Genomic DNA, 17500 nt, shown 5'->3' with positions numbered 1-17500 from the left:
CTTGCGCGTAGCCCTTCCTATAGTTGCGGAATCATTTAACTACCTTAAACCAAATATTTATTTCAGAAAAAAAAAACGGAGTGGCCCACCATGACGAGCTCGATCCTGGTTTAACCAGTACAATGTTACTTGTATCCTTTAGGAGAGGCGGGGTTGTACAAATAAAGAGCATCTCAAGTTGCTTGATATTCCGATTACTTCCATTGGAAACAGTTATTTTATCTTTGGTGCTCCAATTTGTCGATATTGGCTCAGATTCTAAGGGGGCGTAAATGTGAATGAATGTGTGTGACATTGATTTGCATTGCAGTGGAAGCCTAACGCTTGAAATGGGGATCAATGTGTTGGAGTACTTCAAAGTGGGCCAAACTTCGCAGGATGCCGATGCTGAGAAGCAGTCCCTTCAGTCTCAGCTTGGTGAGTTGGCTGCCAGGTTGGCTGACGCCGCTCGCCAGATGGACGAAACGACGGAGCAGCTCACAAAAGCACAGGTGAGGCACGCTGGCAGATCCACAGAAAAAGCTGTAGAACAGCCCCCCCCTCCTCATTCAAAGCTATGTATGTTCCGTTGGAATGGGGGGACGGCTCACCTGAGCAGTCTCCCCCCCCCCCCCCCCGCACACTCTTTCACTATGAAGCTGCTCTGGATCCTCCGCTGGTGTAGCTAACATATTCGCTATGTTCACGAAACAGACGCAGCACCGCGGCCGCCCCACGAAGCACTCTATCCGGGATATGCGCATCCGGCATTTGTGCGAGCGAATTTCGAAACCAACGCGTTTGCTGCGTAGACCGGTCGCTTGTCCAGCCATCCTTCGGTGTCGCCAGAGCAACGCTGCAAAATGAAATCATGAAAACATTGTTACGTGCAATTCTACACACCTTTTACATGGAAGAGTCCTGAGGCATCACTCCATCTTTCCCAAAATTCCAGTGAGGGAAAGCGTATAGGAAGCGCGAGGCGAAGATATGAGCACAGAAATTACGGATGGGCTAGCCCATAACGGCGACGATAGATGTATGTTCGTGGCATTTCCGACAGAAAAGTACTCCTTGCCTGGAACAGAGAACTTGCATAATTTCGTGTTCTTCCTTGAAGGCAAAACGTTTTAACTAAATTGATGTGCAGCTAAGGCTCTAGATTATGTTGCTACGCACAGTCACCTATATTGCGGCATTTAAACTATAAAATCATTCTGCCTTGCAATATGAATCGCGAGCAGATACAGTTATCGCTAGCTCTGCATGCTTTCGCAGTGTGAAGATTAGCGAGTTTATTGAAGTCACACTTGATATTTAGCATTTAACTTGCTCGGCAATCAGTGCGAGTGGTAAAAGGTGTTTCAGCAGTAAGAAATCTTGGGTAATACGATAAACGTGGCAGGAATGTATCACATACTTCCCCTACCCTTCTTCAGTATGTCTTTCATATTTTCACCAGACGTCCCCAACTGTGAGCATAGTGCAGACGATCGCAGACGGGCGGTTCGGACAAACTCCACTATACAAAGGAGGCTAATCTGAGGTCTCCTTGTGAATGCACGGTCGGTTGTAGCAGACAACAGCAAAACACCGAGGAATCACTTTAGTTTGAAAGTTATTACGTCAAGTCCTGAGCATTATATCGTAGAAGAGATGTACTGATGATATAGCACTGCTCTGTCAGTTCCACTGACCAGCACTTTTCATGCGCCGACTTTCTCGTTTTGCTGGCACATTACCTGTCGGTGCAGCTCAGGCGAGGTAGCTCTGCAAGCCTGTTTTTAAGACTATGAGCTCAAATGCTAAGAGCTCAAATAATGCAAAGGTTAAGTAAAAACACATGTATTATAAATTCTCACTGAACAATGCAGAGATACTACGTCGTAACTTACCCATTAGAGGACCTTAGATCCAAGCGTCAGCCAAGCGAAGCTTTATCGTGTTCATGCCTTACACGAAACATAAGGAGACCACAAAACATGCTACGCACTCGTGGCCTCTCACGCGAAGCATCACCTGCTTGGCGAAGTGGCAGCTCACGATAAAATGTGCCCGCGTATTAGTAGACGACCGCTCGGCGTTATTGCTCGCACGCATGCACGCCTGCACTTCATACCAAGATATGATATCAATCATTTACAAACGCACTCTTTGGGTAAATTGCGAGCGCGCCTATTGCAGTACTCGTTCACATTTCAGCACTGAAAAGCAAGCGAGTCACCGCGGTGAGTCGTATCAGTTGGCTGGCTGCTGTATCACCCAAATGACCAAGTATTTCGTGCTGGTATCAGTATATCAGCATACCGATGACGTGCTTGCACTTCGATTTTTCCGCTGTTCAGTAACATTCAGCGTCACGTATGCCGACTTCAATGAAAACAGCACGGAAACGCAGAAAGATGGTATGCAACTCCAATGCAGGCAGACGTTTGCAAGCATAGGCCATGACTTAGATCAGCGCCTTTGTTTCACCCCAACAGCCCCAAAGTGTTTGGCCAACACAAGGCGTTCGCCTTCAACAAAACGCGACGATGTAATATCGCAATTGAGAAAAGATTTGATAAGCTCAAGCTGAGCATCGACAAATTCCTGGATCTAGCCGCCAACGTTGCACGACTGCGGCACCCATCAAGGTCACGAAAATTCCGAATATCAATCACTCTTCAGAATGATATCCTAGATAGCTGACTATATGTGCCCAAGCAATATATAATGAGCGACATGGATTAAGGGAAGCGAGCGTCTCTCGATTTCTTTGTTACTTAAGTCAACAGAACAGAAAGGCTAGGTAATCATAGGGGAAGAGAGAAGTTGGTTTTTAGTTGAAATGAAGTAATCAGAAAACCGAAATAAAGGGGCAGAGAACTTGTATGTGAAGTGAAGCGCTTGTCTTGGTCTCCCTTTCTTGTGCCTGTGTTCTATTGCGCTAAGTTACTAGTTCAGTTAGAAAACTTGGCAACCTGGTGGGAGCCGAACCCACAAACTCAGAATGACTACTATATTTTTCTATCAATTGAGCCCAGTTGTTTCTTGGGTATCTCGGTGGAGCGCACTAAGCCTTGTCGAGAATGTCACTGTCTGCGTTGGAGCGCATTGCAGACAACACAGCCATTGTTTCTGTCGCTGCAGGAAGAAGTAAGCTCGTTGCGTGGCGAACTTCTAAGGGCTCAAGAGGAGAATGCGCAGCTCGTTCACCAAGTGAGTGCAATGTATTGAAGTACTCTTTACCGGTATCTTACTCTGAAAAAAAAAGACACTCGGTAGCATTTCGTACCACAGAGCTGAACTCTTTTGAGAAGCCTCAGCAAGCCCACGTTCGTGGCTGCTTAGGCTTAGTCCTACACTTTAAGTCAAAGCTAAATAAAAAGGGAAGGGAGGTTAGTGCTCCGTGCAATGACTTCACTGGCGCAGCCATTAGCCTCTAAAGAATAAACCATTCGTCTCTTTGGGTACCCGCGTAAACAGGATAAACTGTTATTACCCCCAGCAGTAACTACTGAGGAAACCAACCCTTCGATAGACTCCACTGCGGTATGAATGTTCAACCATAATTATCACTCCTCAGACCTACTGCTTTAGACGTAGGGCCAAACCTTCCTTTTTACAAATACCCCACGTGGAAGCGACTTTTCATCTTTTATGCTTCGAGGGCATGCCCTGGTGGGCTTGTTTCGTTTCAGCGTTTACTTTGTCGCACAAAGCAATCAAAACATTTGAAGAAACCATGTTTTTATTCAGTTCCTCATTTTGTGCCTGTAACGTTGTATTTGCCACGGGAATTTTGGCTTTCTTTGAACACCGCTGAATGCGAGCAATATGTTGCACAGGAAAAAAAAGGACATCTCTGACTTTTAGGTAACGAATCCAAGATCAAGATGTTGTGTGAGAGCACCAATACTATGAAGCTTCTTTCAGGAAGTGCAACGTCTTTATGGTGAACCAAAACGGGCTGAAGACGTGCCCTGCAAAAGACCCAGTAGGCCCTACGTGGTCAGTCATTAGTACTCAAAAAGGAGTCGCATAAACATCGAGTGCTTCCGGTAGAACTGCTCGTGCACCCATAGTGATGTCACGTGGAGTCTGTTAGAGACGCTACGTCCTATTTAGCTGTTCAGCACATGTGCAGAAAGCCTGCGGTAATATAAAGGAAGAGTTTACGATACGGTAATTAGTATGTAATACGAGTCGTCGAGACATTTGAGGTATAATAAATTCTAAAACATTACGTCAAAGCAGTGCTGATTATCTCCAAAGCCACTTTTCGCTTAAATTGGATTAAAAAATCTCTAGATTTCCCTAGATATTCGTAAGATACACTGTTCTGCAGAATGCCGTTGAAGAATTGTAGAGGTTTGTGGCAAGACTAGATGCTGCCAATAAGAACTGGTAAGGACCACGAAACTTTTCACTTTGTCAATATTGTTTTGGTAAAGATATACTTTTTTATTGTGCAAATAGATTGAAAACTTATCATCATCATCGTAAGCCTATATTTATGCCCACTGCAGGACGACGGACTCTCCCTGTGATCTCCAATTACCCGTCTTGCGCTAGCTGAATCCAACTTGCACCTGCATATTTCCTAACATCATGAGCTCACCTACTTTTGTGCCGTCCTCGACTGCGTTTCCCTTCTCTTGGTATCCATTCTGTAACTTAATGTGAACTAGAATATCCGCTATCCCCGTTTGATCTCTGAGCCACACCTGTCTCTTAACGTTAGGCCTAACATTTTTTGGTTCCATCGCTCTTTGTGTGGTCCTTAACTTGTTCTCGAGCGTCTTTGTTAACCTCCAAGTTCCGGCCCCACATGTTAGCACTGGTAGAATGCAATGATTATACACTTTTTTTCAAGGACAGTGGTGAGCTCCCAGTCAGGATTTGGCAATGCCTGCCGTATGCACTCCAACCCAACTTTATTCTTCACTAAATTTCCTTCTCATGATCAGGGTCTCCTGCGAGTAATTGACCTAGATTAACGTACTCCTTTACAGACTCTAGAGGTTCACTGGCGATCCTGAATTTGTTTTCCCTTGCCAGGCTATTGAACATTACCTTTGTTTTCTGCATACTAATCTTCAACCCCACGCTTACACTTTCTCTGTTAAGGTGCTCAATCATTTGCTGTAATTCGTCCCCATTGTTGCTGAATAGGACAATGCCATCTGCAAACCGATGGTTGCTGAGATATTCGCGGTTGATCCTCACTCCTAAGCCGTCCCAGTCTAAGAGCTTCAATACTTCTTCTAAGCAAGCAGTGAATAGCATTGGAGAGATTGTGTCTCCTTGCCTGAACCCTTTCTTGACCCCTTGCCTGGTCACTTTCTACTTTTCTTGTGGAGAACCGAGATTGCTGTGCAATCCTTGTAGATATTTGCCAAGATATTCACGTATGCCTCCTGTGCTCCATGATTACGCAATGCCTCTATGACTGCTGGTATCTCTACTGAATGAAATACTTTTTCATAATCTTTGAAAGCCATATAGAGAGGTTGATTGTACATCGCAGATTTCTCTATTACCTGATTGATGACATGGATATGATCCATGGTAGAATATCCTTCCTGAAGCCAGCCTGTTCTCTTGGTCGGCTGAAGTGTTGACCTAATTCTGTTGCAAATTATCTTGGTGAATATTTTATACAATACTGCAAGAAAGCTAATGGGCCTATAATTCAATTAGTTAACGTCTCCCTTCTTTTGGATGAGTATAATGTTGGCGTTCTTCCAGCTCTCTCGTACACTTGAAGTCGTGAGGCATGCGCATAAAGGGTCGCAAGCTTTTCAAACATGTTATCTCCTCCATCTTTAATTAAATTGACTGTTATTCCATCTTCTCCAGCACCTTTTCCCCTCGTCATGTCTTTCGAGGCCCTTTTAACTTCATCGCTAGTTATAGAAGGAGCCTCTGGAACCTGTTCACCACTTCGAATAAAAGTAGCTTGGCTGCTCTGGGCGCTGTACATGTCGGTATAGAATTCTTCTGCTGCTTTTACTATGTCATCGAAATTGCTGATGATATTACCCTGCTTATGTTTCACTGCATACATTTCGCCTTGTCCTATGCCAAGTTTTCTTCTCACTGAGTTCAGGCTGCGTCCATAATTTACTGCTTCCTCAGCCTTTTCCATGTTATAATTTCGGATATCCCTTACTTTCCTCTTGTTGATCAGTTTAGACAGTGCAGCGAATTCTATCTGTTGTCCCGAGTTTCACAATTTCATGTCTTGCCGTTTCTTTATTAAATCCTTTCTTACTTGGGAGAGCTTACCTACTGGTTGCCTTGGTGCCTTACCTCCAATTTCAATTGCTGCTTCGGAAATCAGCCATGTTACTGTTCATTCATTGCGTCTATGTTGTCTTCATCTGCCTGGTCTAAAGCTGCATATCTGTTTGGGAGCACTAGCCTGAATTGGTCTGCTTCTACTCTTACTGCGTTGTAGGTTGGCCTGTTCCTTCTTGACTAATTTTATTCTTTCTCTCTTCAAATTAAAAGAAATCCTAGACCTCACTGACCTATGGTCACTGCTCTTTACCCAACCTAACACTTCTACATCCTGCACTATGCTGGGATCGGCAGAGAGTATGAAATCTATTTCATTCCGTGTTTCTCCATTAGGGCTTTTCCAGGTCCACTTCCTGTTGCTGCGCTTCCTGAAGAAGACATTCATTATTCGGAGACTATTCCTTTCCGCGAATTCTACCAACATCTCTCCTCTAGTGTTCCTAAAATCGATGCCGTAGTTAGCATTTGCTCACCAGCCTGCTTCTTCCCAACTTTTGCATTAGAGTCCTCCATGAGTATACAGTATACTGAGTTTGCACCTTTCTCATTGCTAATTCAACATCTTCATAAAACTGTTCTATTTTTGCTCATCATCGTGACTGGATCTTGGGGCGTAGGCTTGTACTGACTTCATTCTATACCTCCTATTCAGCTTTATTACGACGACTGCTACCCTATCTATAATGCTGTAGAATTCATCAATGTTGCCCGCTATGTCTTTATGGACTAGAAATCGTACTCCGAATTCGCTCTTATCTGGAAGACCTCTGTAGCCGAGAATGTGGCCGTTAGTCAGCAATGTGTAAGCCTCACCAGTTCTTCTAACCTCACCAAGGCCAATAATATCCCAGGCAATACCTGATAATTGTTCAAATAGCCCTGCTAAGCTTGCCTCCTTCGATAGGGTGCGCGTGCTCAACGTTACGAGGTTCAGTTTGCAGTGGCGGCCTGTCCGGACCCCAGAGATTCTTAGCACCCTCTGCTGTGTCGCAGGTCTGACCGCCGCCTTGGTCAGGGGCTCCGCAGCCACTGGGACTGCGAAATTTATAGTTTCAATTTATTAAAGGCGAAGCTGTTAAAGCCAGCCGTAATTTGTGGTTCGTATCAAGAAACAAAGAAACTTCCCTGCCGAGGCGGGATTAGAACCCGCGTACCCCCGGTCCCAAGGCGAGCATCGCAACCACTAGTGTATACAGCCACGCTTGCAGAATATGCATTTATGAGAACCATAAGATGCGTTCGAGCGTCGTCGTCTTCGTCCACAGCTGGCGCGTTCGCACGCTCGTGCTCTGCGAGATGAAGAGGTTTTGGCCGCTATGAGAGCGAAAGAGAGACGCATTCACGGAGCGGGTCTGCTGGAACGCGTTGTCGGCGTTGCAACGCGGTGTCGGTGTTGCAAGCTGCGCTATGCAACGCGCAGTGACGGCCGTAAGTCCGAGACGCGCGAAAAGAAATTTTCATCATCATGAGTGATAAGATCAAAGGTTCGCGCGCACTTCCGGAAAATTCTGGGCTACGATTGCCCATCTTCGTTGTTTCGAGCATTGTGCGGCCGAGTGCAAGGTTAAGTGTTTTTCCAAGCTCGTATTGATGTATATTGATATTGCTGCACTGAAGCTGAAATGATATTGCAGTGCAAGTCGTTCTAACCAGAGTTCTCCGTGTCAACAACACAGCCTCATGCCTGAAACTACATTCACTGAACAAGAGGTCAGCATGTTTATACGCGCTCCATATGCGAAACAAATTTAAACAGCAAAAAACCGAGCTTGGCACAGAGGCTTACTTGAATTGTATGGAAGCTGGCACCTAATTACACCGGAGAACAGTATATGTAGCAATATTAAACCAGTATGTCCCTGAACGACACGAATATAAAGTATGCGCAATAATTTTTTATAACATGCTGTGATGTACCGACGTAGCAACACCACGTTTGAGCACCTACAGTCACTTGCAGCGAAGCACGCAAATACGCGTACAATTTTCTTTCCTTTTCCTCTGTGCGAAAACTCACCCAATTGCATGACCACTGACCATTGGCGGTAAATTTGAGTGCATAGTCGGTTACGCAGCGCCTCGACTGCCTAGTCATGCTCAGCGCTAGGTATATGCCGATATTTGTAGATGCTGCTTTGTTTCGAATTGCAGCATTCGTTTATTCTGCCGGTTACGGATAAATATTACCTTTATAGGAGGACATCCACACCTTGTCATTTACTTGACGTGAGGCGTTCAATACACAGCAGAACGACCATAAATCATACTTCGCATGCTAATGCGAAAGCAATTTGGGCTGACTGAAATAAAAACACAACAGCAGTTCCACGTATCGGTCATTGCGGCTTTGCAGAAGTAGTTTCTCAAGTCTCTGAATTTTCATGCGATAGAACAAGTTTCCCCTAGGTTGCGAAAAAGTTTCCTATAGAAGGCCTACAATCCGTAGACCTAGCGAAATCTCCCTAGGATTGGCAGCGCTGCGTCACAGATGTATGCCCCTGTGGGAACTGATACATTAAAATGCTGAAGCTGTATAAGCAAGTGCTCGCGCTCTTCGGAAGACCTAGTTTGCTGGCTCACGGCCTCTAGAAAGGTTGTGTTGCAGCAACATGATATCAGAATTTACTGCCCGCAGCAGTTCATGGTTCTAGCTTACCAACGATGCGGAGAGAGAGAGAGAAAAAACATTTATTGAGTTCAAATGACGGCGTCTTCTCAAACGACGGACGGGGTGGTTCCCTGGTTTCGTGACCCATATACGGCCAGCAGCTCCTGGCCCCTAGCCGCCAGCGCGAGCTGGATCTACAGGGCGGGGCTGGACCGTAAGGTTTCCCATCGCTCATGAGGCGGGGTAGTGGGGGACGGAGGAGCGACGTGGAGGTGGTATAATGTGACGTGATAACTAAGAAATACGCAATAATACTGTAATAACCATGAATAAGTTTTGTTATCTATTCGAATGAGTTGTCCGCAAGATAACTTTCATTTTACGTATAATGATCACGAAGTTTTGAAGCAGATTTAGGATTCTGACAAACGTTGCATTTATATGTGATATCGACCACGCCGTCTCACGCTGGCCTTCGCCACCAGAAAATCGTTGCGGAATGGGATCCCCACATAGCAGCTTCGCTATAAAATGTAAACTGCACTGTGAGCTGCCTCTCATGCATTCCATGCATCTATCCCTATCACACAGGTGTCGCTGGAAACAACGCAGCACACACCTTAACACCGGGGGCCTAGTTCCGTCGAGCGCTAGTGGGTGTTCCGAATGAACGCTTTCTCAGGGATCTATGACGTGTTTCAGTGTTCTCCGCGTCTACCAGTCTCACACCTTTTCGGCGTTTCAAGAGGGCCTTTGGGCGTAACAGCCGCGCCGCTTGGTCGTATGTTCACCAAATGTGTTGAGTACACACCAGCATGACTGTATCGTACAACATGCGTCATTGCCAGTGTACCATGTAGTGGCACACGCGATGATGGATATGGCTACGCCAGTAGGCACGTCGTTGGGGGTGTTGTTTAATATTAGTTATTGTGCCCCCACTTCTCGGGTATAAGTGCGAAACCTTGCGCGCGTAAGGGCGAACGTCGTTTGTAGGCTATATAAAGTGTATTGTTCCTTGTGACTAGTATGGCAAGGCGGGCCATGACACGCGCACCTTTGAAGTTTGTATGGAGCACTGCTCTTGAGGAATAGCAATTAAATGTCGCTGGACTTGCAGTGCGGCGTTTACGTGCAGAAGTTGCCTGAAAAAAGACGGAAGACGAAAAGACGGAACTTCTCACATCGTGTTTCTCACTTTCTTCTGGACCAATAATGCAGAAATGTGCAATGAGAATAATTGTGGAAAGTGTAGGCTACAAATTTTAGGCGAATTACATTGCTAGTATCGCTACACTGACATGCTAGTATACCTACACTGACATGGCATTGTCAGTCACCTGAAGTCTGACATGGCATTGCCGATGGCATATATTTATTTGTTTCGTGATACTGTCAATCCTCAGGGATTTTTACAGGAGTGGGTTAGAAGGGTCTGTAGAGATTGTGGTACAAGCATTCACATAAGTATACAAAAGGGTAACTAGAATATGTCAAAGGTATGAACTATGTTGACAGCATTGAGTAGGGCAAAATGATAACGATAATCAACTTTTTCAGTCACTACTATGTACTGCAAGAGAAAAAAAAGACAAGCACAGGAGATATAAAATTGATAACAGCATCCACAATATCACATCCCAGATTTCCAATTTACATGGTAAGTAAAACAATGATAAATACAATAATGATAGAATCACTTACTCGTTGCTGACAGCACAGCTTGGCCAGCAAGTTCAACGAATTTGTCAATGGTAGGCTGTGTGACCACCGTCGATGCTAAGCATTCCAGTCACGAACAGCTCGCGGGAAGAACGAATAACTAAATGTATGTTAGCGCAGAATATTCTTGGAGCGTAAGGTGATGCTTATCACGGGCTTCTCTAGACGTGTTACATGAACTGTAGGTGTCAGGCATCCACTTTCACCTTATTAGCAGGATGAAACACAAAAAATTGAGTCGGTACAGCATCGCACGACTGGTTAGTGTATGAAGGCCGATCTCGGACAGCATCTGCGGAGGCGAGTCGGTGCATCTATATCTGTTACAGATAAAGCGCGCCGCTTTTCGGGGACAGCCCCAATCGTAGCTTTTGATTTTGCGCAAACGGAAACCACGCCATGCTCGCACATTCCAGGATAGGACGTATGAACGTCACATAGGCTATATGAGCTTGGCTTCATTCGTAGAGTATCGCAGGGCCCGCTTTGAAAACATTAGCTTTCGCATCGCTTTGCTTGGCACGTGCTCTACATGAGCCGACCATCCTAGATCTGATGATATGACGGCGCCCAAGTACTTATAATGAGTGACAGTGTTAAGGATGATACTATCATAGCCGTACGGAAAACTAAGTGTGGATTTCTTTCTTGTTACCGACATTGAAACTGTTTTTCAAAGTTGATGGCCATTTGGCAGTTCTCACACCATTGGGCTATGAAAGCAAAATCATTGTTAAGACTAATTTGATCTTGTCGGTTTAATACTTCTTATACAAGACGCAGTCATCTGCGAATAACCTAATCTTGGATTCAACCTGACTAGTTATGTAGTTTATGAACAGAAGGAACAGGATAGGGGCCAGAACTGAACCCTGGTGTACACCAGAAACGACTCGCATAACTTCAGAAGTGTGGGCGCCTAACTGAACAAACTGGCGGTGATCAGATAAGTAACAGCTAATCCAACAAAAAATTTACCCATCTCCTAGTATATGTTTAAGTTTTAGAAGTAGTTTAGCATGGCAAACACGGTGAAAGGCCTTAGAAAGGTCTACGTAAATTGCATCTATTTGTATTTAGTCGTTAATTGCTTTGGCGAAATCGTGTAGGATTTCAACAAGTTGGGCAACTGTAGACAGACCAGTCCTGAAGTCATGTTGGTAGGAATGGAGAACATTATTTGCCTCAACGAACTCTGTAACGGATTTTAAGATATGTTCCAAGATTTTACAGCAAGTACATGTGAGAGATATAGGCCTAAATTTGATTGACAAGAGGTATCACCCGATTTGTAGACTGGCACTGTTTTTGCAATCGTCCATTTTGCTGGAAGGTATTGTTCGGAGATTGATTTATTGTAAACAAGGCATAAGTATTTGCTTACAGGCTCAGCATAGCTTTTTAGGAAGCAGTTCTGGATTCCGTCTCGACCGTTGCACTTTTTATCGTCTAAACGCCTGCTTTGGTTACGACTGGTGCGCTTAGCGCTTCGTTTTGCTTCATATTTTCTGGCCTGTAAGCATGCGTAATACCATTGTCAGGGGCAAATACGGAATGTAAGAATGCGTTAAACTCTTCTGCTAGTTTCCTTTATTCTGTCGGCGACAACGCTTTTGGAGGGTCATCTTTGTGCCTGTCACAATGCCAGAACTTCTGGGGTGTCTTTGATTAAATTGCTAAGCGTTGTACTGCAGAAGCGCTGTTTTCTACTTTTTTTTTCTTTCGCAGTCTGCTTAACGAGTTTATTTTTTAGCAGAAGTATGAAAGTGGGCATAATTTGTTCGATTTCCTCAACATTTTTATGCTGCGTTTTAAATGAATTACATTGCGTGTTATCCATGGGTATATTTTTATTAGTGCTCTTTTGTAATTGTGGGACAAATTGCCCCAAACAATGCATAACATGTGCCTTGAACAGCTACCAAATTTCATCAATGATGGGCGCACCCTCAGTGACTAGCTCGTGGAAGTCATAGTACTCGTGGGCTAGGTAGGTCATAATAGCATTAGTCATTGTCTGCTTTGTTGAATGCGTACACGCGCTTTCTAGTACAACTATGACGGATTCAATTTGAAATAGCGTGCAAAGAACCCCGTCATGATCAGATAATCTTTCAAGAATATCGACGTTATTTTTTCCTTTCAAAAAGAAATCGCTTATGAAGATAAGGTTTAAGAGCTTGAAGCGCCCTGCACACGGGCAGGCTTGGAAACAATTTGGGTCCGGTTGAAGGTAAACAGAAAACTCAACAAGATATTGTTTGTTACATTGGTTGCGCTCAGAAAGCTCCAGTTAATATCTAGGAGATTAACGTCCCCTCCCATTATTATGGCGTTCCCCACTATGTGTTCATGCATGTACTCTAGAAGCTGCTCAAGATATGATACTTCGGCTTGGGGGAGTCTGTACACTGCGCCAACATAGACGTGGCTCTGGCCCAACTGAATCGTACATCAGACCGCCTTCACACCTGGGACATCTGGCATCACTGAGTAATTTATGCAATGGCGTAGGAGGAAAGCAACATCACCACCTATAGTTTTCCAATCTTTTCGGACGACGGAGTGACCCGGTGGAGCCACTTCATGGTTCCCAATGTCAGCATGTAGCCATGTATCTGTCACGCAGATGTCAGGTTCAAGAGCGATCACAATCGCCTCCAGCTGTTCGATTTTGTTCAAAAGGCTGCGCGCATTAACATTGACAACAACCAGGGCCGATGGAGGTTTCGAGTTCGCTTGGCTGGTCCGTTGTCCATGCTTTCGTTTTTTGAAACTTCCACTATGTCTTTCGTTTGGTCATCCGAGGTGTACAGGCGATTATTTATTTTGAATTTATCGTAAGACAGAAAAATTTTATCTTTCTGATCTCAATGCACTTTCGTTCTTTCTCATAGCTTCTTTCTATCTTCTCTTACTGCGGGCGAAAAATCCTCACTAATTGAATATTCCGTTCCCTTGAGCGTTTTGCAATTACTAAGTATGTTGGATTTATCCCTGTACGCAAATAGCTTCAGAATGGCAGGCCTGTGCTTGGGACTGTCAGCTTGCTTTCGCCCAAGACGGTGGGTTCTTTCGATGTCAGCCATTTTTATTCCTATCCTATCTTATCTTCAAAGATTGTTTTCTCAACAGCATCCAGCAGATCTTGGTGCCTCTCATTTTGGACTTCCTTAACACCGTATACCACAAGATTAGACCTGCGGCTTCTGTTATCTAATTCATTTACTTTTTTAGTCAAAAGCAGAACCAGATGATCGCGTTTGTCAACCCTTTCCACGCATTCCAAGACCTGCTTTTCCATTTTGCCTATCTTTTCCAGCTTTTTATCTATCGCTCCTAGCTTTTGATTGGTCACCATTTTTTCATTCTTTATTTCCTGGATGTATTTTGCAATCATTTTGAGCTGCTCTTCAATCGTCATGTCACCGGGCCCAGGGTTAGTCTCGACATCCCCTGCCAGCAGCAACAGGAGATCACAGAACAATTCAAGCAAAGGGTATGGGCACGGCAGCAAAACCAGGCAGACATTACTGCTACGAAAGGATTTGGCGAAGCGCTTCCTCACCTGGATGGCGAGCAAGAACGGGCTTGAGCGATGCATCTTGGCACTGTAGCATTGTAGCGATGTATCTTGGCCACTGAAGTGTCCCTCGCCGAAACAGTTGCTTAAATAGGAGTCCCGTGACGTCGTGGTCTTGTCTGATAGAGTTGTACTGGTCAGGGGGAAGTAGCCGCTTGCACCATCTGGTTTCCGATGATAAGGCCAATCATGTCCCGGGATCACAGGTAGGTGGAACAATTCCATCGTTGAATTCACCGAGGAAGGTCCGGTTGAAGTCAGCAGTAAACCAAGCGTAACCTGGATGGCTAACAAGAAAGTTTGAGCGATGCATCTTGGCGTTGCCGCCGCGCCCAAATATATTTTGAGTCGGAGGAATAAATGGTCTTTCTATGATAAACAATATGGCAGTGAATATTCAAATGTTATCCGCGAGTCTTATATTCAGGTTTTCTTATAGAGAGTATGGTGCTGGTTTAGGTACTTAACAGCAATCAACTTATTACGCACATTTAAAGCCAAAGCCAAGAAAGACCTAAAACTCTACACGATAATACCGCTGTGACTAAAACTGCGCCTTCTTAATGCAAACGTAGACAGTATAGGTGCAGGCTCGGTGCCACACAACGACTTTTCTTTTAATTAAGAAAGTTTGTCATAATTTTTATTTAGAAAAGGAAGCCAAATAACTTAACGATATAAGAGTGTGCAGCTCTGCATCATGCTGGAAATGCAGCAATCTCTTTACGGAATGATTTAGGTTTTCTTTGGTAAGAGTACTTCTAGTGTTGTGCGAACTGTTCCTCTAGCTTCCAGGACAAGAATGAAAAAGTGTGTCCGCTGGTGGTTTGACGGGATCTTAATCCATAGAAGCAGGTGCCAAATACCCGTCTACATTGTTGGTTTGTCTATAGCGAGTAGTCCTACCTGTCGATGAACGTCTCTGGCTGCTCTCTGCTTTGCGCAGCTGGAAAGCATGGAGAAGCGTTTGTCTGACACCAAAGCCGAACTGCAGGCGCAGGTGGACTCGTCAAAACAAGAGACGGCTGCTCTTAAGGTGAGAAAAACCTTTCTACCGTGTCTCCCAGCTTATGTTAGCAACGCTGTTTAAAAGAAGGAACAAAAAGATTATAAAAACACGGTACAAGATACCATCACAAGACCTGGGGTGTTCGGTCGTGCAGTTCCTGATGGCCGAACTCCGTAGGCCTTATGATCGTATCTTGCACCGTGTTTTTCTGACCTTTTTTTTAAATTCTTCGACCAGCTCGGTTAACGTCAGCCCGGACACCTTATATATTACGAACGAAGGTTGTAGATCCCGAGGTCATTGCAAGCTCTGTTTACCACTTACTGGTACCAAATATTGCCCCTATCAAAAAGTCAATAAGAGCTTCCGTTTTATATATTGCATTAAAAGGCTTCACAATATTACCGTTCATTTTCTCTTGTTATTTGGAAAACAATGGACTCGCTTGATGGAAGTATGTCGAGGTTAATCTTGGCTCCTCCCGTATTGCCTGTTTCCTGCAAATCAATTCCTGTAATGTAGTCTGTTAAACGACCATCACTGTCATGGTTAATGTCACCGACAACTTGTCCTCAAGTTCCTCCATTCTGCCTGGCGTGCCCCAGGGCACAGCTTTGGGAGCTTGCTATAGTAAATAGATTAACAGCCTATCTGCTAGTGGACAAAGTTACAATTGCCTAAGGTACTCGTGCTCTCGGCAGTTACTGAATTCGTTAATTGCGCTTCCGACCTTTCTTGGGTATTGCAGAGTGTGTCGTTGCAGAATTATCAGCTTCATAAACATGAAACTTGGCAGGAATGAACTTTTTTGGGACCACCATGCTAGGTGCATTTTAACATTGTGAGTGCTTTGGCGCCGCCGTAATCAAATGACCAGCTTTGTCCTCAATGACGTTTTAAGTGCGAAGCACTTTAGTGGCCCGGGCTGTCGGCGTGTAATGTGATCTCATGTCGTCGTGGTAACGAGCAAGAACAAGTTCTCAAAGCACGGTCAGAATAAGTGCAGGATAAGAAGAAGTTCTCTGAGGCGCTGGCCCTGTTATTTGCTGCTCGCCTTTTACTTCAGTTTTACTATTTGTTTACATTGTGCCTGGACTTCATTACTCAGAAATTGAGTGAGAAGAAGTGTAGCGACCTACGAGCCCATTGGAACCAGGTACGAAGCCTTCACTACCTTCTCCATCGCAGTGTCTCCAACCGCTACGGCGGTAGGCAGCCGAGAACGGTGGCACGAGCCCTATGACCGTCAGCGTGTTTTGAGGCACATGAGTGCAACGCAGGAGCACGTCCAAGATTCTGCCAACGTGCATCATGCGAATGATATCATCCGGCCAGCACGGCTAGTCCTTGAACATCAAGGTGCTGATGGCCCGCGTCCGGTGACCATGGTGGAACCCAGCGAAGGTGAGAGCAAGAGACCTCGTGTTGAGGAAACTCACATTCAAGATAACAACAATACTTCAAATTATGACCTAAGCGATTATGAAGACATTGAGTGTGATGAAGCACCTTTCACATCTGTGACCTACAAAAACAAAAGAAGTGAAGGAATCCCAGTGGTATTCCGACCGTCAGAAGAAGGACACTTTTTGGCAAGTGAATCCAAATGTGTTTCCTCAGAAATTGTGTCGGCGGCAAAGTAAAAAGTTCAGACGTTCCGAGCAAACGGAGACGGCAGTTTCTCAGTGTCTGTTACCTCAGTGGCATCGGCGAAAAACCTGCTTTTACTACAGGAAGTAGCAGGACTACAAGTTAAGCTCTACATACCGGCTTCGTACACTCGAAATGTCGGGAAGATTCATCACGTGCCACTTCAATACACTGAAGGACAACTGCTCGAGTTTTTGAAAGATTTTGGAGTAATATCAGTTCGCCGCCAAGCAAGATACTATCGTCTGGAGCATGGTACAGTTAAATCCCACTCTTTATACAGTGCAATCGTTCACTTCAGAGATGACAAGCCTATGCCTCAGAGGATCCACTTGGGGTTCACCAGCCACCCCGTGGAAGAGTACCTTGGGCCTGCGTTGAGGTGTTATAATTGTCAGAGGTTTGGACACCTGGCAAAAAACTGTCGCGGATCACGTCGATGTAAAATCTGCTCCGAGAACCATGAGCACACTGAATGCAAGTCTGTACGACAGCCTAAATGTGCAAATTGTGGGTAACCATACGGCTTCCTTCTCAGGATGTCCACAGAATAAGGCCGCATCCATGCTACGCAAACATGAACTAATTCATGGGAAACAACCACGACACAAGGAGCCTCTTCCGAATCTTGATGCAGTAAGCCCAGCGAAAAATCGTCAGT

The 17500-nt window shown here is 44.9% G+C and overlaps 1 long non-coding RNA gene across 1 annotated transcript; it reads left to right on the top strand.

Moving 5' to 3' along the window:
- The first annotated feature begins 379 nt into the window (after positions 1-379).
- Positions 380-15220, top strand: LOC119434664 (uncharacterized). Its single transcript, XR_005188637.2, has 3 exons — positions 380-491; positions 3112-3180; positions 15127-15220. It is a non-coding gene; the product is annotated as an uncharacterized LOC119434664 (long non-coding RNA).
- Positions 15221-17500: the final 2280 nt, after the last annotated feature.

The sequence above is a fragment of the Dermacentor silvarum genome, unplaced genomic scaffold, assembly GCF_013339745.2.
Source record: "Dermacentor silvarum isolate Dsil-2018 unplaced genomic scaffold, BIME_Dsil_1.4 Seq15058, whole genome shotgun sequence".
Taxonomy (NCBI): Eukaryota; Metazoa; Arthropoda; class Arachnida; order Ixodida; family Ixodidae; genus Dermacentor; species Dermacentor silvarum.
The sequence above is the reverse complement of the archived record's forward strand: the minus strand, read 5'-3'. Positions and strand labels throughout refer to the sequence as shown.